General features: G+C 41.4%; 1 long non-coding RNA gene across 1 annotated transcript; it reads right to left on the bottom strand.

The window, feature by feature from the left end:
* Positions 1-2,719: 2,719 nt before the first annotated feature.
* On the bottom strand, positions 2,720-24,742 carry LOC122548127. Its single transcript, XR_006311177.1, has 3 exons — positions 24,447-24,742; positions 5,924-5,945; positions 2,720-2,733 (listed from the first exon to the last, which is right to left on the bottom strand). It is a non-coding gene; the product is annotated as an uncharacterized LOC122548127 (long non-coding RNA).
* Positions 24,743-26,286: the final 1,544 nt, after the last annotated feature.

The raw sequence follows: 26,286 nt of genomic DNA on the forward strand, positions 1-26,286 counted from the left end.
ATTGGGCTAAATTAGTTTAGGATATCTGGTCAGCATGGACATGTTGGATTCAAGAGATGTAGAGCATGGAAACAGACTCTATGAAGTGTTACAGAGATCAGTCGGGAGCTTCAACAGGATCAAAGGGACAATGTATGTTACTGAAGTGATAGAAGAGTTAGTTAGTGAGAAGAGGACATAAAAGGAGTTTACAAAGTGAGTTGACAAAAATTTAGGAGATGGAATACCATGCTGGAAATTGTGAACCTAGCCACCTTAGCAGGAAAACGGTATGTTATTTAAATTGAGAGAGATTGCAGTACAGAGGGGCATGGGAATCTTGGAATATGAACTACAAAAAAGTTATATGCATACAGCAAGTGGTTAGGAACACAGATAAATGACAATAATTCATTCAAGAGAAATGGAATATTAAAGTAGCAAAAGTTGTATACGTGATGAGACCACAACTATGCAGAGCTTTGGTGTCATTTATAAAATAATATAATTGGATTAGAAGCAGTACAGAGAAGGCCCAACTTAACTGGTTCTGGAGTTGAAGGGGTTACTTATGAGGAAAGGTTAGACATGGTTGTGTCTATATTCATTAGACTTAAGAAAGTTAGTTATTTTAATAAACTTGTTCAAACATGTTATGACACACCTCCCAGGCAGGTGGGACTTGAATTGACCTCTGAGCCCGACATGATTTAAGACACAACCTGCTCACCTGGAATTAGATGCACTGCCATTGCATCACAAGATGATCACGTTGTACACAAGACCTTGAGGGTACTTAGTGTGGATGCTGAAAGAGTCCTCTTGTAGAGAGTCTAGGACTAACTGGAGTAGTTTAAAAGATTTAAGGTGGAGAAAAGATTTTTTTTAATCTCAGAGGGTCATTAATCTATAGAATTAAGCTACAAACCTTCACAAACCTTGCAGAATCCTCTCCCATAGAGAGCAGTGGAGGCAAGGTCATTGAATTTTTTAAATATTTTAATACTTTGAAGGTAGATTCTTGACTGACTCCATTGTCAGTCAGGAATCTAAGCGTATAAGGAAGAAAGCATAAGCTACAATCAGATCAGCCATAATCTTATCAAAGTGCAGAACAGACTTGCGGGGCTGAAAAGGTTACTCTTGCTCTTAGTTCAAATGTTCATGGAAATGGCAATACAATCATTCCTTCACAAAACTGGCCAATGACAAGATTCTTTCATCAAAAAGAACAAAGCTGTCTTTCAGTATGATATGCTGTACTCTCCCTCGAATTAGAAAAATAAGTTTTAGATGCAAAAACTTTGTACACAGAAATTGGCCACATTAAGGGAACATAAAACCAATTCCAGAATTAAGCAAAAGAACAATTCCCATAATAATTAACATTGTCTCACAAGCTTGGTACATACCAGTGGTCACTGTATCTATTGGGCAATTAACTCTGATGGCTATTAATACAAATAGATAACTTTCTGACAGCCAGTTTCTGTCAGCCTCTACTCAGTGAAACAGCCAAGATGACTACAAAGATATTGCAAAACCACTATTATGGCATTCATAACTAAAACTGACTTCTCGGGCATCTTTGACCATTGATCCACACATGCCATTGCCTGATTCTGAACCTGCCTCAACTCATTCACAGCTAAAACCCTCTTCTATACTGTTCTTTCCTTAGAGCTTGACTAGTCTGATAGTCTAGGGAAACTTCACACATTCCAACCTCCACAAACTGAAATCATCTAGAACCCTGCTGCCCATGTCACAATTAACATAGGTGCAAAGGCAACTTACAAGGGTGAGAGAGTCTTCTCAGAGATATAGACAGGTTAAAGGCAGGATAAACGAGTGGACAGAAACATGGCAGAAGGAATATAACAGAGGAAAATACAAGTTTTTGCACTTTAGCAGGAAGAATAGAAGAGATTAATATTATTTTAATGGTGAAAAACTGCAGGAAGCTGCAATACAGAGGGATTTGGGAACCCTAGTGCATTAATCACAAAAAGCTAGCATCCAAATTGAGCAGGGAAGGCAAATAGATTGTTGGTCTATATTTCAAAGGGAATAGAATATAAAAATAGGGAGGGCTTGCTAAAAAGTAAACAAGGCACTGGTCAACCCAGAGTTGAAATATTGTGAACAGTTCTTATCCACTTATATTAAGGAAAGGGATCCTGGCATTGAAGGGGTCTAGTGGTGTACTGGTAATGCCACTCTCTATCTACAGTCCTACAGGCCCAGGTTCAACCCCATCCACTCCAGCTGTGTCAAAACATTTCTGAATAGACTAATTTAAACAATATCTTATAGTGGCATTGGAGGTAGTCCAGAGGAGGTTCACTAACTTGATCAAGGATATGGAGGAAGTTTCTTCTGAGGGGTTGTAAAGATTGGACCTTTATTCATTGATGTTTAGTAGAATGAGTGGAGATCTTATTGAAACATATGCAACAGAGGACTTGATAGATTGTTGCAGAGAGGTTGTTTCCCTTTGTGGGATTATCGAATCAGAGGGCATAATCTCAGAGTAAGAAGTCGCCCATTTAAGACAAAAAATGAGGAGGTATTTTGTGGTGAATCTGTGGATTTTGTGGTGAATTTATGCAGACAGCTGTTAAAGCTGGGTTGGTAAGTACATTCTTGGTTGAGATAGACGGTAAGGGAATCAAAGGCTATGAGGAAAAGGCAAAGTGGAGATAAGGATCACCGGATACTGTATGGTTCACTGGACTCCAAAGGCCAAATGGCCTACTCCTGCCCTTACATCTTATGGTTTTTCAACACTTCACGTTTATGTTTTACGTTCTTGTTTTCAAATCCCTCTATAGCCTTCTTCTATCATCACTTTCAAGTGAAGTTAAAAATCACACAACACCAGGTTATAGTCCAACAGGTTTAATTGGAAGCACACTAGCTTTTGGAGCAACGCTCCTTCATCAGGTGATTGTGACAATCACCTGATGAAGGAACGTCGCTCCGAAAGCTAGCGTGCTTCCAGTTAAACCTGTTGGACTATAACCTGGTGTTGTGTGATTTTTAATTTTGTACACCCCAGTCCAACACCGGCATCTCCAATTCAAGTGAAGAACATTTTGAAATATCAGAATTCTAATATTTTGGGTATTTCAGATTTTTAAATTCTTCTTTGAGAGGTCTGTGCAGACTCAATGGGCTGAATGGTTTCTATCTGCACTGTAGGGATTCTAATGACCTATGAATGATCATTGTCTTCTTCTGAGTACACAGATGCCAGTCTTCAGACAATAAGAAACAGCTGAATGCAGTGGATATGACAAAGGTAACAGGCCTCATAACATTCTGGCATTATAACTGGAAACATGTGCTGCAGAACCTGCCACACTCCTAGAGCTGTACCAGTTTAACTCAACACTGGCATCTACTTGGTAATGTGGAAAATTGTCCAGGTGTATCCTGTCCACAAAACCTCAGACAAATCCAACCTGGCCAATTATTCTTCCATCAGCATGTTTCCTACCACTGACAGAAAAGATTACCAGTGATATTAATAAAGAAACTACCATCAAATGTAATGAGGGGTGGACAATAAATGCTGATTGAGCCAGAAACATGCACATCCCATGAAACAAACAGATAAATGTAAATTGTATTGAGAACTTTCAATCCATATTTGAAATAACACAGGGCTTTGATAGAAGAGGAACAAAGTCTTTCTCCACAACTTTGGGCTTTGTGAGAACAAGTGTCCTATTTTGTTTTATAATGCTCTTTACTGAATACTTTACTAAATTAATGGTGCTACGTAAGTACAGATTGTTGTTATTCTCCTGAAGGGATAGTAAAATGATTATACTTACATGTGTAATATTCAACAGGCCACTTGGACAATAACGCATCAGAATCCTGAAGCATTGACAGATTATTTTTAATGTTTAATTCAAAAAATTTTTAAGAAAAAGGACTGCTACAGAAAAATTGCAGTTATACATTCAGTGAGTCCTGTGTGAAACCAATGGAATCCTGCATGTGGAAATTATCAGGGAAACTTCAAACAGGGAGAGACTTAACAAGATGAGATAGCAAGTGGGGATGACCATCTCTCCCCTCTCAACAGAAAACCAGCTCTTGCAGATACGTCTATTTCACCCTTCAGGAATATACAAAGAAAGGCTTTAAAAAGCCTGCTTCACTCTATCCTGTGGCCCAACATTTCAACTCTTCCTCCCACTCTGCCGAGGTCATGTAGGTCCTGGGCCTCCTCCACTACTGCTCCATCACCACCCGACGCCTGGAGGAAGAACGCCTCATCTTCCGCCTTGGAACACTTCAACCCCGGCGTACCAAGGTGGACTTCACCAGTTTTCTCATTTCCCCTTCCCCAACCTCACGCCAGTTCCAACCTTCCAGCTCAGCACTGTCCCCATGACCTGTTCTACCTGCCAATGCCCCTTCCCACCTATCCGCTCCATCCTCCTCTCTGACCTTTTCCTGCTCCTCGGATGCTGCCTGAACTGCTGTGCTTTTCCAGCATCACTCTAATCTAGACTCGTTTCCAGCATCAGCAGTCCTTGTTTTTACCTTCACTCTCCTACAGTCAGCTCATCAGACTGGATGCTCTTGTGTGTATTAGCCAGAGTTTGAACATGAGCATACTAGGATGATGAAAAATGTGGTGCTGGAAAAACACAGCAGGCCAGGCAGCATCCGAGGAGCAGGAGAATCGACGTTTCGGGCATAAGCCCTTCTTCAGTCCTCACTTTCTCGTACTAGGATGATCACAGTCCCCTGCAAGTAAAGACACTATCTTACACAGATATGCTGCAAACCAGTTAAAGGAAACAGAACAATAAAGGACTATCTTTGATCTTGAATGCTGGAATTCAATCATGGTCAAAAGAAAATGGAGAAAGGTGCCAACAAGCGAATGAAGCCTTTTTAAATTAAGCTTATTACAACCAAGTAAGGGAACTTAACAGTTTGGGGTGACAGCCTGGAATTGCAACTAGTTGATAAAATGCATCAGTGAGAAGCAAGTAGAAAGTTACATTGTTTTACGATTTAAGCTTATTTTAGTTTAGAAGTTTTTTCATTCACCAGTATAGGAAATTAGCAACATAAAATACTTCCAACTTAGAGAGGATATAATGTAATAGAAAAAAAATACTATGATCAGGAAGGCCGACAGAGCTCACCAACAGTTTTAACATATGGTTCCTATACATAAAGGAATACTTATCAGAACTGTAATACCCTACATTTTGATTTTGAGGAAGGTAACTGCAACTTCAATAGAGGATCTAATGGAATTAAAACAGAATTCAATTCACCCACCTCCGCATGAAGAGGTTCATTACTTGTAACTTCAACCCTTCCTTTGCCTCTATGTACAATGTAGACAGGGTCAATTGAGACATTCAAAAGGACATTTCTTTTATCCAAATAATCGTTCAATGTGCAGGAGTATGGGGCCAAAAGCAGCAGATGGACACAAGGTAACAATGCTCATTTAAAGGAGCCAACATAGGTATAATGCATCAAATAGCCTCTTTCAAATAGTCACTGTAACATTTCGATGATTCAAAGTGAGGTTTCAACAATAAAAATGCTATCTAAATGGCACTGAAGTAAACACTTTTAGAAAATACATACATTTAGGGTGGCCTGTTGGCTCAGTGGTTAGCACTGCTGCCTCACATCACCAGGAACCCGGGTTCGATTCCAGCCTGGGGCGACTGTGCAAACTCCACACGGACATTCGCTCCGTGTCTGCGTGGTTTTCCTCCAGGTACTCCAGAAATGCGCAGCTTAGGTGAATTGGCCAAGCTAAATTGCCCATAGTGTTCAGGGATGTGTAGGTTTGGTGCATTAGTCAGGGGTAAATGTAGAGTAGTAGGGTAGGGGAACGGGTCGCGTGGTTTACTCTTCGGAGGCTTGGTGTGGACTTGTTAGGCTGAAGGACCTGTTTCCACACTGTAGGAATTCTATGATTTTAGGCATCAATTCAGTGCAACACAGATCCCTACCATCTTCTCAGAGCACCACTATCTCTCAAACCAAATTAAACATGGTAATGCAAGCTAGTCAATGTGTTTACTCCTGCCACAAGGGAAAAAGTTTATCAAAACGTTTTCATCAGGAAGACAATGGTCCTTTAAAAATTTATCAAGTTACCCAGACAGACAGAGCCAAGAGGACAGGCGCTACCATCATTAAAACCTTATGAATTATTAATTTTTACAAATACGACAGGATGCCATAATCAGCCAGTTCAGAGAGAATGCAAAACAGGCAATGAAAGCTGCTGATGCTGCGAGATAGTAAAGATCAGGTTTAAACCTGAAGGAGGGTAACTCCTCCTGTAACCTTTAGGCAGAAACACGAATTTCAAACTGGACTTCGTAATAATACTGCAGCTACTTTATACATTTGCTAACATCTGGTAATGCTGTGGAAGTGGAAGAGGGGTGGAGAAAGATTTGGAAAATGCAATTGGCTGTTTGCCTCTTGCTGCTAAGCAGTAATTTGTGTGCGCATCTTTTACATTGCCAGCTGAAAATGATGTTCAGTGTGCGCATGCGAGTGGGGAGGGGAAATGCTGTCCACAAGACAGTAGCAGGTCGGAGCAGCATCTGACAAAGGGGCCATGCTCCAATAGCTTGTGATTTCAAATAAACTTCAAATAACCTAGTGTTGTGTGATTTTTAAACTAAATTCAGCTAAACTTTCTTATACAACACGGTCTTTGAATTAATGGCCAACATTCCATTTGCCTTCCCTATGACCTATTGAACTTGTACACTATCTCGTTGTGATTCATGCATGAGAACTCCTAATCCTTTTGTGCTGCAGCCTTTCTCCATTTAAATAACATTCAGCGCCTCCATTCTTATTGCCACACATTTTCCTATATTATATTTCATCTGTCAATATTTTGCCCACTCACTTAACCTATATCCCTTCCTGATAAAGGGCTTTTGCCCAAAACGTCGATTTTCCTACTCATCAGACGCTGCCTGACCTGCTGTGCTTTCCCTGCAACACTCTCGACGCTTGTTCTGATATTATGTCCTTTACAATAAAATTTAATAACAGGGAAAAAGTGAGTCCAACAAAATCTGCCTATAGCTATGTGTGTTTTTGGTCTCCTTTTGAGAAAAGATGTTACAATGGCAATTTTCCCAATCCTCGGAGCCTTTTTCCAGAGTCAGTGCATCCACAATCTCTGTAATTACTTTCTTTAATACCAGAAAAGGCAACAATCAGGTCCAGGAACTTTAGTGGCCTTGAGCCCTATTAGTTTTCCTAGAACTTTTTTTCTAGCGATAGTTATTTGATTTAGTCCCTTGTCACCCTCCTTGCCCCTGGATTTGATATTTTTTGAACATTATTAATGTCTTCTACCTGGAAAACTGATGTGAAGCATTAATTCAATTCCTTGTCCATTTCCTGGTTCCATACTTTTTCCACAGCCTCACTTTCTAGGGGGTGTCTGTTGACTCTGGTCTCTCCCTTCCTTTTTATACTTTGAAAGCAGCTCTTGTCTATTTCTATCTTCTCAGTCTATACTTGATTTCTTGATCATCTTTTGATTGTTTTTAGAACTTTCCCAATCCTTTGGCTTACCACTAATCTCTGCCACAATGAATGTTTTTTCTTTCAATTTGATACTATCCTTGACTTCCCTGGTTAACCATAGTTGGTTTATCGACTTCCTAAAATCCTTCTTCCTCACTGGGATAGAATTTTGTTGAGTCACAAGCATTTTTTTTTTAAATGTCTGCAAGCGAGGTGGAGAAAGTTTAATAATGAGAAAATGGGCTTTGTGAGAACATGTTAGTTTTACTCACCTGTCCTTTGTCTATTTATTTTAGGGTTCAGTTGGGAAATATGACAAGCATTTGTAATTGATTCTATATGGGAAGGTTATATTTAGTCAGCAGTAGAAAAGAATGCATTTCCTGATCTCACGTCCCAGAGTACTTCGTGAGCAATGAGGTGCTTAAAGTGAAGGTACTGATGTAGAAAACACAGTGAAACAATTTGCACACAGCAAGTTTTCACAACAGCAATGAAATAATGACCAGATAATGTTTCAGTCACGTGGTTGAGATAAATATTAGCTACGATGCTAAGAAAAAACACCCTTGCTTTTTCACAAAATAGTGCCACGGGATCTTCAATTCCACATCTCTTGCCAAAGATAACACCTCAAGGAGTGCAGCATTGGGGTAGTGCAGTAGTGGAGTGTCAGTCACTTAAAACCATCGCCTTCTGACTCCAAAGCAAGTGTGGGATCACTGAGCTTTGGTTTATATCACACCAACTCATCCCTGCCGTGAATGCTTACCTAATGCATTAATTTGACCACAGGGGAGACTTGGTTTAAAGGAAGAATACATGTTCCAACAGCCAAACATGATCAAATCCAGTCAAATTACTTTTTGCCTATTTATGGCAAGCCCCTCACCAGCAGTTTGCATAGTGCAAAACTTCCACTGACAATTATGCAAAAAGGTCTGACTATTGAGCCACCATCTGTGGTCACAGGGGAAAAAAGGAATGGCTAAATATTTGATCACCCTGGTAATCAATAATACATGACAATGGAGATGCTGTCTAATCATAGCCATCAATCTCTTTCAGCCAGTAAATAGAGACAGACAGGAGGTGAGCAAAATTCCTACTGGCCGGGAACTAGAGAAACAATAAGTCTGTAGTACGTAATATTCACTACATGTCATGACTTAGTGGTCATATACTGTAACAAAATATTATTTTCTGGAAGAAATCCAGATTTTATTAATCTTCCCACAGCATCTGTCTCATACATTGATGACGCATTCACTGGAAATCATGCTTCCACACATTTTAATTTACCCTCCAAGCATAGGATAAGTCCTCTGGTTCTACTGTTCTGGATGAGGTGAAAGAGCTTGGAAGACAAATTTCTTCCCAAGCTTCCTGGAGCACACCTACTGTTAACACATTGCTACACGTGGATTGGAAAAATGCACTTAGAGTGAGTACACTGGACTACTTCTTTCATATTACTTTAGTTTGAGAATTAGTTGCTCCAGCTGTAACAATTTGGTAAAAACGGCAACTTAGAGTCTTAAGCAATATCACTAACCACAATACACATTTAGAAAGTCAGTGATGGTACTGCTGAATGTTTTTCAAGTAGAGTATTGAAATACCATTCATTCTCATTTTTTCTATTGAGACCCTATAGACATCACTGGGGGAGGACTGACTTTTCGATCATCATGGCTGAGATGTTTACAAAACCCCTGTTTGCATGTCTGGGAAATGTTACAGAACTCCTATCAGTACATGAAGACAATTTGGCTCTAAAGATTTCCAGCTTTCTGCCAATACCGTACACAATAAAAATACTTGAACAAGACAGCCATCTGATGGTGTCAGCTGTGGCTTCATGGGTAACATTCTTGCGTCTAAATCAGAAAGTTGAATGCCATAATCTGTCCAATGATGTTTGATGAATATCTACAGTATATCTTGTAGATGGTATACTTGTCTGCTACTGAATGTTGGTGGAGGAGGGAGCCAATCAAGCTGGCTGCTTTATCCTAAATGGTGTCAAGCTGGAGTGTTCTTGGAGCTGCCCACATCCGGGCAAGTGGGGAGTATTCCACTACACTTCTGACTTGTGTCTTCTGGTGGGAAGGCTTTGGGGAGTCAAAAGGAGAGAGTTACTCACTGCAGTATTCCTAGCTTCTGACCTACTCTTGTAGCTACTGTATTTACACGGTGAGTCCATTTCAGTTTCTGATCAGTGGTAACCCTCTGGATGCCGATAGTGGGAATTTCAGTGATGGGAATGTCAACGAATGTCAAGGTGAAGCGGTTAGATTGTCTCTTACTGAGATAGCCATTGCCTGGCATTTGCAGGACATGAATATTACTTGCTACTTGTCAGTCCAAGCCTGGTCTCACTGCCTAGAGTTTGTTACTTGTGAACATGGGCTGCTTCAATAATTGGCGTCATCACAAATGTTGCTGAAAATTGTGCAATCATTGGTGAACATCCCCACTTCTGACGTAATGAAGGAGGGGGTGTCACTGATGAAGCAGCTGAAGATGGTTGGGCCAAGGATAATACCTTGTGGAATGCCTGCAGAGATGCCCTGAAGCTTCAACAACCACAACGATCTTCCTGTGCCAGATATGATTCCAACCAGAGTATTTTCCCCCAATTTCCATTGATTCCAGTTTTGTTCGGTATCCTTGATCCCCACTTGGTCAAATGTAGAATTCATGGTAAGGGCTGTCACTCACTTCACCTCTGGAATTCAGCTCGTTTGTCTGTACCTGAACCAAGGTTGTAATGAGTTCAGGAACTGAGTGGACTAACGGAACCCAAACTGGGTGTCACTGAGCAGGTGCTGCTTGATCGCATTTTTGATAACACTTTCATCACTTTACTGATGATTGAGAGCAGACCGATGAGGTATTAATTGAACAGGTTGGATTTATCCTGCTTTGTCTGTACAAGATATACCTGAGCAATTTTTCACAATCAAGCATAAGCTCTTCATCAGGAATTTCTAATGAGAGCTTATGCTCAAAATGTTGACTCTCCTGCTGGCTGTGATTTTCCAGCACCATACTATCCGACTCTGATCTTGAACATCTATAGAGCTCACTTTCTCCCAATTTTCCAGACTGTTGGGTCGATACCAGTGTTATAGGTGGCCTGGAAGTGCTTGGTTAGGGGAGTGGCAAGTGCTGCAGCAGAGCCTTCAGCACTATTGCCAGAATGTTGGCAGGGCCGATAGTCTTTGCAGTATCCAGTGTCTCCAACATTTCTTCATATCACACAAAGTGAATCAAATTGGCTGGAGACTGGCATTTGCAATGGTGGAGATCACTGGAGGAGGCCAAGACAGATCTTCTGGCTGAAGATTGTTGAAAATGCTACAGCTTTATCTTTTGCACTGATATACTGGGGTCTTCAATCATTGAGAATGAAGATGCATGCAGAGCCTCCCCCTCAAGTAAGTTGTTCAAGTGTCCATCGTGTATACGTGACAGAACTGTAAAGCTTAGATCTTATCCATTTGTTGTGGCATTGCTTAGCTTTGTCTATCATTTGCCACTTATGCTACCTGGCACACAAGTAATCCTGTTTGGTTGCTTCATTTTTAGGTATACCCGATGCTGCTCCGAGCATTCTCTTCTGCACTCTCCATGGTTGAATGAGGGATATGCTGGGCCATGAGTTTGCAGACTATGTTGAAGTACAAGCCTGTTATTGATGGCCCACTGCACCTCACAATGCCGTGTCTTGAGTTGCTAGATCTGTCCGAATTCTGTCCAATTTAGCAGAGTGATAGTGCACAACAGGATTGTAGGTACTCCAAATATGAAGTCACTACGTAATGGTCACTCATACTGACACATCTGCAGCTGGCAGATTGATAAGGATGAGGTCAAGTGTGTTTGTCCCTCTTAATGATTCCCTTACCATCTGTCACAGATTTATCCTTTGGAAGAGAACTTGCGATAGTGACATTGCACACATTGGCTGCCCTTCTTTTATACGATGGAGGTCAAGGGCTTGGAAGGTGCTATTGAAGGGGCTCTGGTGAGTTACTGCAGTGCCTCTTGCAGATGATACACACTGCGGACACTGTGCTTTTGTAGCAAAGACATGTTAGAAATGGTGGATGAGATACTAAATAAATCGGCTTTTTGTCCTGGATCATAATGTGTTTCTTCAAATGCTACTGCAGATGCATACATCCAGCCAAGTGTCAAGTACATGTATTCCCAAGTTGTTCCTGTAGATGATGAAAAGGCATTGGGGAGATAGGTGGCAAGTTGCTTACTGCTGGATTCCCCAACTGTGACCTGTTTTTACCTAACCACAATATAAATATTTGGTTACTATATAACTACTGTCAGTTATCAGGAAAACTGCAGAGAACTACCTAGAGACCAGCAATCAGTTACATAAGGGACCCCTCCCCTCCATCAGGATTTGGGCTTGTATCAAGAGCAATGAAGATTGCAGGGTATTAGTGGGACCATAACTGGAGTTATGGGCACTGTATTCAGGAATGATTAACAAAAATAGCCAGTCCTGTTCAGTGTCTGGTCAATGGTATCCTCAAGAAATTTTTCTTTGCTGTTTGCAGAATCCTGATGCATGCTAAATGATAACTACATGTGTTTAAGTAATGGGGCAAATACCAAATTAATCTACTTGTTCAAAGAAAAATAATTATCTGGCTCAGTAATGTCCTTTAGGGAAGAAAATCTTCCATCCTTACCGGTCTGGTCTACAGGCAACTCCAGACCCAGATCAGGTAATGTGGTTGACTTTTAGGCAAATTTAATAAACACTGGCCTGAGTAGTGATGCCCTCATCCCCGATGGCTCATTTAAAGAAGGATTAAAATGCATGGGAGGAAATTCACCAAAGGTATATTAAACTAATATTTGGAAAAAGGGTTGCTGTCCTCTGAGGAAAGGTTGGACAGTCAAGATTTATATTCGCTGAAGTTTAGAAGACAATGGAGGGGATTTGATTGAAACACGTATTCCTGAGGGATCTTGGAAGGGTGGGAGGTTTTCCCTTATGGGAGGATCTGGAACTAGCGAGGTCATTAGAAATAAGGGTTCACCCATTTAAAACAGAAATGGGCCAAAGCAAAATTCTGTCAGAGGATCATGGGTCTTTGGTACTCACTTCCTCAAAGAAACCACTATCCTTGAAATGTTTTTATGACAGAGGCAGGTAGATTCTTATTAAGCAAGGGATGAAAAGTTATGAGGAGTTGGTGGCAATGCAGGTTCAAAGTTGTAAACAGATCAGCCATAATCTTATTGAATGGCAGAACAGGCTCAAATGACCTACACCTCGTCCTAATTTTCAAGTTCACATGACATTAAACTAAGTTATGTTGATTGATCCTTGAATCAACAAACAACAAACTTGGAAGTGAAAGAAGCACCATCCCAAGCAAAGTGTAAACAGCCCAAGCCAGATAGTTCCTGACCGTCAAAACTGAACGGATTCCTCCAGGAGGAATGAATACACACACTTCTTTCGTTATTAAGATCTCAAGTGCAGACCTTTTTGTTTTTATTCTCATTCACCAAAATGTAGAAAATTCCAAGCAGCACGAGTACTGACACTATTTTTCCAAGAGAGACTACACTGAGAGACTACTTACAGAACAAAAGTTTCTTTAAAATTATAAAAAGCTCGATAGCACACAAAGAAAGAAATTGTCATGGGTGAGGAATGGACAACTTAAAAATGGTTATAGTAAGGAGATATGTTAGACAATATTTTTGATGCAGAGAAATGTTGCAGTAAGGAATGCCTAGCCACAGTAGGGAAAGCACAGACCACTGTAGCTTGAAAGGGAAATTTCGATAAATCATTGAAATAGAGCAATGGATATGGCAAAAAAGAATGGGCCAAGTCTTTGTTCCAACAGAAGATTGGCATGCACATGATGGACAAAAAGGCCCTCATCTGTGCTGCAAGCTTCTATGACTTAGCACAGAGCAAGTGTTTTGAGCTATGTAGCCAGCCTGGTAGAAGAGCTAGTGGTTTCCATTTTGCAAAAGCAGTGTACTAATTTAGAGTCATAGAGATGTACAGCACGAAAACAGACCTTCCAACCAGATATTCAAACCCAATCTAGTCCCACCTGCCAGCACCCGGCCCATATCCCTCCAAACCCTTCCTACTCATTTACCCATCCAAATGCCTTTTAAATATTGCAATTGTACCAGCCTCCACCACTTCCTCTGGCAGCTCATTCCATACACAAACCACCCTCTGCGTAAAAACGTTGCCCCTTAGGTCTCTTTTATATCTTTCCCCTCTCACCCTAAACCTATGCCCTCTCCTTCTGGATTCCCCCACCCCAGGGAAAAGACTTTGTCTATTTATCCTATCCATGCCCCTCATGATTTTATAAACCTCTATAAGGTAACCACTCAGCCTCAGACTCTCCAGGAAAAACAGAACCAGCCTATTCAACCTCTCCCTCTCATTCAAATCCTCCAACCCTGCAAACATCCTTGCAAACCTTTTCTGAACTCTCTCAAGTTTCACAACATCTTTCCGATAGGAAGGAGACCAGAATTGCACACAATATTCCAACAGTGGCCGAACCAATGTCCTGTACAGCAGCAACATGACCTCCCAACTCCTGTACTCAATACTCTGACCAATAAAGGAAAGCATACTAAATGCCTTCTTCACTATCCTATCGACCTGCGATTCCACTTTCCAGGAGCTATGAACCTGTACTCCAAGGTCTCTTTGTTCAGCAACTCTCCCTAGGACCTTACCATTAAGGTGTACAAGTCCTGCTAAGATTTGCTTTTCCAAAATGCATTTACCTGAATTAAACTCCATCTGCCACTCCCCAGTCTATTGGTCCACCTGATCAAAATGCCATAATCTGAGGAAACTTTCTTTGCTGTCCACCATACCTCCAATTTCAGCGTCATCTGCAAACTTACTTACTATACCTCTTATGCTCACATCCAAATAATTTATATAAAATGACAAAAAGTAGTGGACCCAGCACCGATCTTTGTGGCACTCCACTGGTCATAGGCCTCCAGTCTGAAAAACAACCCTCCACCACCACCCTCTGTCTTCTACCTTTGAGCCAGTTCTGTGTTCAAAAGGCTAGTTCTCCATGTATTCTATGAGATCTAACCTTGCTACCCAGTCTCCAATGGGGGACCTTATCAAACGCCTTACTGAAGTCCACTGTTCTGCCCTCATCAATCCTCTATTGTTACTTCTTCAAAAAACTCAATCAAGTTTGTGAGACATGATTTCCCATGCACAAAGCCATGTTGACTATCTTTAATCAGTCCCTGCCTTTCCAAATACATGTACATCCTGTCCCTCAGAATTCCCTCCAACAACTTGCCCACCACCGACGTCAGGCTCACCGGTCTATAGTTCCCTGGCTTGTCCTTACCACCCTTCTTAAACAGTGGCACCACATTAGCCAACCTCCAGTCTTCCAGCACCTCACCTGTGATTATCAATGATACAAATATCTCAGCAAGGAGCCCAACAATCATTCCCCTACCTTACTACAGAGTTCTTGGGTACACCTGACCAGGTCCTGAGGATTTATCCACTTTTCTGTGTTTCAAGACATCCAGCACTTCCTCCTCTGTAATATGGATATTTTTCAAGATGTCATCATCTATTTCCCTACATTCTCTATCTTCCATGTACTTTTCCACAATAAACACTGATGCAAAATACTTATTTAGCATCTGCTAAATAACATCTCCTGCGACTCCACACAAAGGCCAAATGCTGATCTTCGACAGGCCCTATTCTTTCCCTCGTTACCCTGTTGTCCTTAATGCATTTGTTAAAACCCTATGAATTCTCCATTACTATTTGCCAAAGCTATCTCATGTCCCCCTTTTGCCCTCCTGGTTAATCTCTTAAGTATACTCCTACTGCCTTTATACTCTTCTGAGGATTCATTTATCTATCTGGTCAATACCTGACATATGCTTCCTTCTTTTTCTTAATCAAACCCTCAGTTTGTGTAGTCATCCAGCAATCCCTACATCTACCAGCCTTTCCTTTCAACCTAATAGGAATATACTGTCTCTGGACCCTCGTAATCTCATTTCTGAAGGCTCCCCATTTTCCAGCTGACCCTTTACCGGTAAACATCTGCCCCCAATCAGCTTTTGAAAGTTCTTGCCTAATACCGTCAAAATTGGCCTTTCTCCAATTTAGAACTTCAACTTTTAGATCTGGTCTGTCCTTTTCCATCAGTATTTGGAAGCTAATAGAATTGTGATCGCTGGCCCCAAAGTGCTCCCCCACTGACACCTCAGTCACCTGCTCTGCCTTATTTCCCAAGATTAGATCAAGTTTTGCACCTTCTCTAGTAGGTACATCCACATACTGATTCAGAAAAATTTGCTGTACACACTTAAATTCCTCTCCATCTAAACCTTTAACACTCTGGTAGTCCCAGTCTATGTTTGGAAAGTTAAAATCCCATACCATAACCACCCTATTATTCTTACAGATTAACCACCCTATTATTCTTACAGATAACGGAGATCTCCTTACAAATTTGTTTCTCAATTTCCCTCCAACTATTAGGGGGTCTATAATACAATCCCAAAAAGGTGATCACCCCTTTCTTATTTCTCAGTTCAACTCAAATAACTTCCCTGGATGTATTTCCGGGAATATCTTCCCTCAGTACGTCTGTAATGCTATCCTTTATCAAAAATTTCACAATGAAGGAATTGGAAATGAATTAAAAGTGCCACTGAAGAATCCCTGACATCTTCAAAACACATGTTTTATTTTCTTTTAGTCATTCATGAGATGTGGGTGCCACTGGCTAGATCAGCATTTGTTGTCCATCCCAAATGTCCAGCTATGTTGCTGTGGGTCTGGAGTCACTCACAGGCCAGACCAGGTAAGGATGGCAGTTTCCTTCCCTAAAAAGGACATCAGTGTATCAAATGGGTTTTCTGACCACCAGAAATGATTCACATCCATTAGCTTCTTAATTTTCAATATTTATTGGATTCAAATTTCACCACGTACCATGGGAGAATTTGAATGCAGGTCCCTCCAACATTACATGGGTCTCTGGATTAACAGTCCAGCGATAATACCACCAAGCCATTGTCTCCCCATCATTCTCATGCTCCACCGTTAACAAAAATAGACTGAGTTAGTCCTGGATGCTAAATAACGACTTGGCAATTCTAAAAACAGATACAAGATTTGGGTCTCAACTCCTGACCTTTGTGGCTAAAAGAAAATGAGGATAAGTGGCAAAACTGACTAGTTGACAAATCACTTTATCAAGTGGATTCGAAAATCTCTAATTATTAGTTTAAAGCATATTGCTGAACTTGACAAAAGAATGAAGCTTCAGATAAGACTGCTGAAAGAGACTCAAGTACTAACTCTTGTCAGTGAAAGAGCCAAGACAGGGAAACCATTCAGCAGCATGGCTGTGAGACAGCATTCAGTGTAAATGCATTTTTGCCCCGTTCGTTCCAACAATGATATAATCGATTGTAAATTGCAAACCAGCCTCCTATCCACTGACTCCATCTGTACTTTCTGTTGCCTCAGGAGAAGCAAACAAATGCTGATCTAGCCATAATGAAAGACTCCTCCCGCCCCTGTTATACTCTCTTCTATCCTCCTCCTTTGGGCAGAAGATAAGAGGTTGAATAGACATACAAACAGATTCAAGAACAGCTTTTTCCCCACTCTTATCAGACTTATGAATGGACCTATCAAAATATAAATGTTGATCTCTCTGCACCTTCTCTGCTGCTGTAACACTGTATTCTGCATTCTGTTCTGTTATCCTGATGCACATTGTATAGTACAGTCTGCCCATGTAGCAAAACAACTCTTTTCACTGTATCTCTGTACATGTGACAACAATAAATCAAACTCAAACTGAATTACATCCAAAACAAATACTTGAGAAAAACAATAACATCAGACATACAGGAGTGGTTAGTTAGGCTCCCTGGGTACCTCTTGCACTACGTAAGAACATAAATCAAAATTCAGGTGGTACAAATCAATTTCAAATTTGCAGATACTCAAAGTGCCTAAAATATCAATGCAGATAACAACGCAAATAACAGTGAAAAAGAATGTTTATGACTTCTTTTTAACAAGTTTTTTTTTCGAATGCAGATTTGCACATGTAGATCAAGGCATTGTAGAGATTTATCCAAAATATAAGAGCAAAAGTAGGACATCCAGCTCTTTGCCTCTGCTCCTGCATTCAGTGAGATCATGGCTCATCGGATAACCCTCAACTTCATGTTCCTCCCATATCCCTTATTCCCTTACTGATTAAAAATATCTATCTCAGTACTGAACGTACTTCAAGACAATCTTAACAGGTCTTGTGGTAGATTCTCTACCCTCAGAATAAATACTCCTTGTTTTAGATTTAAATGGGCGACCTATTATTCTGAGATGATGCCTTCTGGTCCTAGACTGTCCACCAAGGAGAAGCAATCTCCCTGCATCTATCCTGTAAAGATCCCCTCAGAATCTTGTTTGTCTTAATGAGGTTTCCTATCATTCTTCTAAACTGCAATTAGTGTCAGCCCAATCTGCTAAACATCTCCCTGTAAGGCAGTCCCTCCATACCTGGGATCAACCTGGTGAACCTACTCTGCACTGTCTCCAAAACCAGGCCAAAATTGTGTCCAATCTTCTAAATGTGGTCTAACCAGTACCTTGTACAGTTTTAGCAAACCACCCTATTTTTACTCTCTATTCCCACTGATTAAAGGCCAACGTTCCATTTGCTGTCGCTATTACTTGCTGAACTCCAATGGTTGTTTTCTGTGATTCATGGACGATGACTCCCAAACCTCTCTGGTCAGTAGCTTTCTGCAGCCTTCCCTATTTAAATAACATTCAGCTCCTCTACGCTTCCTGCCAAAAGCTCAGAACCTCACTGCCCACATTATATTCCATCTGCCAAGTTTTTGCCTACTCCCTTAACCTTGGTCATATCTTTCTGCAGAATCTGTGCGTCATCATCACCACTTGCCCTCCCACATATTTTTGTGTCATCTGCAAACTTAGCTATACTACATTCACTTTCCTCAGCCAAGTCTTGAATAGATATTGTGGACCCACTAATCTTTGGCACACCACATGTTGCTTAATGCCGTCCTGAAAATGCTCCCCATATCTGAACTGTTGTCAATTAGCCAATTCTCTCTCCATGCAAATATGCTCCTCCCAAACATCATGCTGTCTTAAGTCAATTAATGTGTGGTAGTTTATAAAATGCCTTCTGAAAACCCAAATATATTACATTCACTACTTCCACTTTATCTATTTTGCTTGCCCTCCTCGAACAAATTCTGGTAAATTTATCAGGCATGATTTACCCTTCATGAAGCCAGGCTGATTCTTCTTAATCATATGTACTCCTGAATGCTCTTTTTACAATAGACTAACATTTTCCCCAAGAACAGATGTTAGGCTAATTGGTCTACATTGACTTGTTTTTGTCTTCTTCCCCTTTTGAAGGAATGTGTTATACTGGCAGTTCTACAATTTTTTGGGATTTTTCCAGAATCTAAGGATTCCTGGAAGATTATGACTCGTGCATTCGTTGTCTCTGCAGCTACGTCCTTTAATATCTTAAAATGCATACCATCTTGGTCTGTGTTTTTGCCTAATCTACATTTCTGCTGAGAGCCATGAAAGATTTTCTTAAACATCTGCCATTGTTCTTCAACTGTCTTCCTTTGGTTTCAGGGATGATCAGCTTCCTTCATTTGGGAACAGAGAAGGTAGAGAGAAATGTAAAACTTTAAAAAAGATGAAAATGCTTCCATTGGGTGAGTAAGGGGGAAAAATTTTATTATGGTAAAACAGAGAATTCTTCCCCTGTTACTTACGCAGTAGGATTATCTTCTTCGCTATGAACGAAACAAGATATAAAAGAGACCTATGGGGCAACTTTTCACTCAGAGGGTGGTACATGTATGGAATGAGCTGCCAGAGGAAGTGGTGGAGGCTGATACAATTGCAACATTTAAAAAGCATTTGGATGGGTATATGAATAGGAAGGGTTTGGAGGGATATGGGCCAGATGCTGGCAGGTGGGACTAGATTGGGTTGGGATATCTGGTCGACTTGGACAGGTTGGACCGAAGGGTCTCTGTTTCCATGCTGTATATCTCTATGACTATAATAAAAAAAAACCTTTCATGACGATGGTCATCTTTTAAAATTTCTCTTAACCTTCTCTGCTCCCACATGACTAAAGCTGTTCATCCTGCCACCAATTCTTAGAATTCACTTCCTAACAATATCAACTTTTATTTATGATTCGGAGATGCTGGTGTCAGACTGGGGTGTACAAAGTTAAAAATCACACAACACCAGGTTATAGTCCAACAGGTTTAATTGGAAGCACACTAGCTTTCGGAGAGACGCTCCTTCATCAGGTGATTGTGGAGGGCTCGATCGTAACACAGAATTTATAGCAAAAATTTGAAGTGTGATGTAACTGAAATTATACATTGAAGAATTGATTGTCTGTTAAGCCTTTCATCTGTTAGAATACAGTGATAGTTTCACTTCTTTCATGTATAAATCACAAAACCCTTTTTTTTAAAGTTGCATTCTAACCCGAGAATGCAACTTTAAAAAAAAGGGTTTTGTGATTTATACATGAAAGAAGTGAAACTATCACTGTATTCTAACAGATGAAAGGCTTAAAAGACAATCAATTCTTCAATGTATAATTTCAGTTACATCACACTGCAAATTTTTGCTATAAATTCTGTGTTACGATCGAGCCCTCCACAATCACCTGATGAAGGAGCGTCGCTCCGAAAGCTTGTGTGCTTCCAATTAAACCTGTTGGACTATAACCTGGTGTTGTGATTTTTAACTTTTATTTATACTTTTTTTAAAATTCACTTTTAAGATGATAAAACATGCCAAGATGGCTTACTACGATATTACGTCACTTAAGGAAATAGGTTAGATGACTAAAAGCATGGTCAAAGAAGTTTGCTTTTGGTATTGTGTGAAGAATGGAAGGGAGGTGGGGAGAGGTTTAGGGAGCCCCAGAGATCACCTATCTAAAGAGATTAAAAACAGTGATCAAGATGTCAGAATTGGAAAGGTGCAGAAATCTTGAGTATTCGCGGACTGGGAGGTGATTGCAGAGGTAGGAATACGTGAGGAGTCCCTGGAGGGATTTGAAAACAAGGTTGAAACGTTAAAAACAGAATGTAGTTTGACTTTCTCCTCATCAGTCAATTTAGGTCAGTGAGTAAAAATAAAAACAAAAACGCTGGAGAAACTAGACAGGTCTGGCAGCATCTCTGGATGAATGTTGCGTAGAGAGAGAGAGAGAGAGAAAAAGACTTAAGAAAGAATTAGATTACCTACTGTATGGAAACAGGCCCTTTGGTCCACACCGACCCACCCAGCCTCATTCCCCTCTGACTAATGCACCTAACACTATGGGCAATTTAGCGCGGCCAATTCACCTGACCTGCACATCTTTGGACTGTGGGAGGAAACCAAAGCACCCAGACATGGGGAGAAACCAAAGCACCCAGACATGGGGAGAATGTTGAAACTCCACACAGGCAGGAGCCAGAGGCTGGAATCGAACCTGGGACCCTGGTGCTGTGAGACATCAGTGCTAACCACTGAGCCACCGTGCCACCCGTAGGGGGCTCATATTGTACCTAAAACTTTTACTGTTTCTCTCTCCACAGATACTGCCAGACTGGCTGAGGTTATATTTGCATTTATTTCAGATTTCCAGTATCCATAATATTTTGCTTTTATTTTAGCAAGCATGAAATTGAAAGGGGAATGTGACTTTCTGTAAGTTAACAGATGAAGCAAGTTTTTCAGGGCACAGAATCTGGGAGACATAGCTTTGTGGTAGTTTTTATACCTCTAGACTAGAAGGCCCAGGTTCAAGTCACATCTGCTCGAGAAATATGCTAAAAGATTGATTAGAAAATAGCGTGACACCAGCCTGCATTGGAATCAAAACGTCTAGAAATAACAAAGAGAGATTTTTACAGGGTGATGTGGAAAGAATGTTTCCTCATGGGAGAATTTAAAAGTAAGAGGCCGCCTGTTTAAAGATTCAAGGTCACCCCTTCATAGAGGATCATAGTTTTCTTACAGTCTGGAAAGCAGGCCATTCAGCCCATCAAGTCCACGCTGACTCTCTGAAGAGCATCCCACCTAGACTCAGCTGCCTACACTATCCCTGTAACTCCATACTTCCCATAACTAATCCACCTAGCCTGCACTTCTCTGGACACTATGAAGCAATTTAACATGGCTAACCCACCTAATCTGCACATCTTTTGACTGAGGGAGGAAACCGGAGCACCCGGAGGAAATCCAACTGTCAAAGGAGAATGTCTGTGTTGAGTTTGCAGAGTCCCCTGAAGCTAGAATCAAACATAGGCTCCTGGCACTGTGAGGCAATGGTGCTAGCTGCTGAGCCATCATGCCACCTCTTTAAGATAGAGACGAGGAGAAATATTTTCTCTTTGACTCATGGGTTTTTGGAAGTCTCCTTTCATAGCTTTTCAAGGAAGAGAGTTTCTGAAACGTTTTAGGACAGAGGTGGGTAGGTTGTTCAGGGTAGGGGGAAAAGAGACATTATTCAGGGAAGGTGGAGCAAATCAGAACTATTAACTGGCAGAGCAGACATGACCTGCTGAGGGATGTACTCTTGCTCCTAATCATACATTTGCATAAAGGTTGAGACAGAGATCACATTGAGCAATATCACAAAGGTGGGAAACAGTGATCCAAGCAATGACAGTAGACTGGAAGCAGACTAAATGGCAATTTTCAACTTTGAATTGGACAAATACTTCAAAAATAAAAAATGTAAGGCTTCAGGAATAGAGCAGGGAAGTGAGACTAGTTAGATAGCCTTTTAAAGAGTGAATAGCTTCCTTCTGTGCCATATGATAACAGATACAAATTCAATTCAAAAGCCGCAAATCATTTAAAAAGTGACAGCGTGAATCTTATTGAAGTGAATGAGATTTGGCAGGACAGCATCTACAGAAGTAGCTCCGTTATCTGTCACAATAGAAAGGATTCACTAGTCCATCCTCCCCCACTACATTAATAATGCAAAGTGGCAGACAATTAACTAACTGCGAAATCTGGACTTGCATATTTGCCATAACAATGTCCCCATCTAAAGAATTCAAGAGTGTAAAACAAGTGACAAAAGGGACATTATTTTGTAGTTTCATCAAAAAAAAAGGAAAAAGAATAAAAGAAAAATCAAACGGTCCAAACACTGAGACATTTCAAGTAAGGCTTCACCCTGAAAAATGTTCTTAACACTCTTAACTGTGAAGATGCTCTCCACTAATGGCATTCAAAGTCATGCAGCAAGGGGGTGTGGGACACAAATGGATGAGGTACCACAGCATGTTGTGCAGAAATGTGTCTGGAACCAGAGTACTGTATCATCAATTAATAACAGTCACATCAAGAGGAGTTTTACTTTCCAACTACAAAAAGGTGGGCTCAGCAAATCAATAAAATCACAATCAACACTCTGGAACAGCAATATATTTGAACATGTACATTCACCCAAAAATATTAGACCATGAAACTAATTGTAACCTCATAAATCAATTATGCATGTTGGAAGAAAAATAAAACGATCTAGAAGTCACCATCCGAGTGTGGCAGAGGCATGTTCAAATTGTCCAATTCATATTGGAATAGGTTTGTTCCAGTTCAGATACTATTTGCAGGGCTACTGTGGAAAAGGCAGGCGAGCGATACCAGCTATATAGCCTACTTCTGTACTGCATCTATTCTAATTTGCCACAAACCAAAACAGTGCCATTTCAAATGAAATTCAGGACAAGTGACCAAGCTGTTTGAACAAAAACAAACGATCAAAGACATTACACAAAATCTTTTATAAATCACTGGTTAGGTTGGGCTACGGTACTCTGTTCAGCAAATCCAAGGACCACACTTTAGGAAAGGCACCAAGGCTTTGGAGAACTGAATTGATTTGAATGGAATTGAATTTATTGTCACATGTACAGTGGCACAGTGAAAAGCTTTTTCTTGTGAGCAATACAGGCAGATCACAGAGTTAAGTAGTGTAGATAAGTAAATAATAGGTAAACAGCAGCAAATACAAAAACACAGGTACAGACGAATGTTGAGTTTGTTGGTCATGTTAAGAATATGTAAAGGTATGCTACCAAATCAGTGAATCTAACTCTGTGGAATAACTGGAGAAACTATGATTGCATGCCTGAGTAGATGCAGCTAGCAGAGATATAACAGAGGAAATCAAAGTTATTAAATAGTTTCTACAGAGTCAATAAGGAGAAAGTGCTTCCAGGAGTAAGAATGATCATTAAGCATGAGGCATGGATTTGACACCTGAACAACTGACAACGTAAAAATCCAACAAGAAGAGAATGATGAAAGGGTTTTTCCCGTAAAATTATAAAGAAACGGGATAAATTCACAAATGAGTGGGTCAAAAGAAAATGGACATGTGGGAAGAACAGGGAGACCAGGACAAATTGGATAACTCCATCGAAGGGTTAGTACAGCAGGGGTGGGCCGAACTGCAATGGTTTAGAGAAGCGCACGATGGCGGCCCGCGCGCCGTTTCCATGGTGATGGTCGCCAAGGAACGGGGAAGGGGGAAAAGGGGTGGAAGTGACCGCGCGCGCAGTTGCCCAGTGATGGTTGCCAGGAGCGTGCCGTTACCGTGGCGACGGCTCCCAAGGAGCGCGCGGTTGTCCCGGAGACGGTCGCCAGCAGGCGCGAGGCGGGGCCGGTTCACCAACGTCGCTTGGTTGGACGGTTCGAATCTGCCTTTCGAAATTAGTTAGGGTGAAGGAGGGAAGCGAAAAAACACGTTCCTCACCTCCCGCCGCCCGCTGACGAGAAGCTGGGTAAGTGGGCTCGTTCACCTCCAAATTTACTCTCCCACGATGTTGCTGTGGTCCTGGTGGCGCTGCTTGCTTGCCTGCCCTGCTCTCTATCTCTAGCCTTCCCTCCCCAACTGGCCGGCCGCTGTTCCTCCCGTTCTCAGGCCGGTTGGCTCAACCTAACCTGCCTAGGTCCGCCCCACATGCCCCTGCCTCCTATTGGACACAACGATCCTAACTCCGGGTTCAATTGGCTGCAATCTACGTCAATCAAAAGCCAGCCGCACCCCCGAGTCGCTCAGGTTTGATTGACGTGTGGACCGGAAGTGGCTTCCCTTCATGATCTCAGTGCATTACATCATTGCAATTCCTTAAAGGGCCATGGCAGTGGGTGTGTTTTGAAACTATTCCTCTCTGAAAGGATTTAGGGTGAAACCAGAACACTGCAGAAATTTGCCAAAGATCCTTAAACTGCACCTGCAAAACCCACAAAAATACCAAAGAACGGCAGACATTGAAAATCAGAAACAAAAACAAAGCTCAGCAGGTCAGGCAGCAGCTGTGGAGATAATCAAGAGTTCACGTTTCGGGACCACCTCAATTCTGAAGAAGGGTCACTGGACCTGACACATTATCTCTGATTTCTCTACACAGCTGCAGCCTGACCTACTGAGCTTTTCCAGCAATTTCTGTTCACATTTCGGGTCCAGTGACCCTTCTTCAGAACATTCTGTGTTTGTTCCTTCAAAGCCCATGACCGCTAGAAGGACAAGGGCAGCAGATACATGGTAAAACCATCACCTGCAAGTTCCCCACTAAGCCATGCACCATCCTGATTCATAAATTTATTCCTGTTCCTTAAAAATTGCTGGGTCAAAATCCTGGGATTCTTTCCTTAACAGCATTGTGGATCAAGCTACAAAAGATGAACTGCAGTGGTTCAAGAAGGCAAAGAACAAAGAAAATTTACTGCCCAGTAACAGGCCCTCCGGCCCTCCAAGCCTGACCTGATCCAAATCCACTGTCTAAACCTGTCGCCCAATTCCTAAGCACCTGTATCCCCGTGCTCCCCACCTACTCATGCATCTGTCCAGAGGCACCTTAAGTGAATTTACCATACCTACCTCTACTACCTCTGCTGGCAAGGTGTTGCCGGCATCTACCACCCTCTGTGTAAAGTACTTGCTGCATCTATCCCCCTTAAACTTTTGACCTCTTACCTTGAAAGCATGACCTCTCGCCATTGAATCCTTCACCTTGGGAAAAAACTTATCTCTATCTACCCTGTCTATACCCTTCATGATTTTGCACCTCACCACCAACACCTTGTGAAGGGAAACAAGGGATGACCAATAAATGCTGGCCAGCACAAGTGAATAAAAAAATTAAAATTTGATGTGAGAACAGTTTGGAACAGAATTCATCACTACGTCAGGCAACATGTATTGAGAAAGGAACAGAGTTGACATTTCATCGATAACCCTGCATCTTCATGGTGGAAGATCTGCGGGATGGAGCAATGGTTAGCAGAGCTGGGCTATTGTCGGACGCTGTAGGTCCAAGTCAGTTTGCCAGTAGCTAGTTGGTTTGCTGGTTCGAATCTGCCTTTGAAATCAGTTAGACAAAAACCACATTCTGCACTGCTGACCTCCCTGCTTCTGAGCTAGAAGCTCCAGTGTCAAGTCATACTCCAGGGCTTGATGGCTGATGATGGTATATTCCTGCCAGACCAAATAGGTTCAAGTATCAGTTTACAAATCTTTCCAATGCACCTAGGGCAGCCAAAGCAGGACAGTGTCCTGGTCATCCAGAACTATCTGGTAGCTGTCATGCAAC

This window comes from Chiloscyllium plagiosum, unplaced genomic scaffold, assembly GCF_004010195.1.
Source record: "Chiloscyllium plagiosum isolate BGI_BamShark_2017 unplaced genomic scaffold, ASM401019v2 scaf_8046, whole genome shotgun sequence".
In the NCBI taxonomy this organism is placed as follows: Eukaryota; Metazoa; Chordata; class Chondrichthyes; order Orectolobiformes; family Hemiscylliidae; genus Chiloscyllium; species Chiloscyllium plagiosum.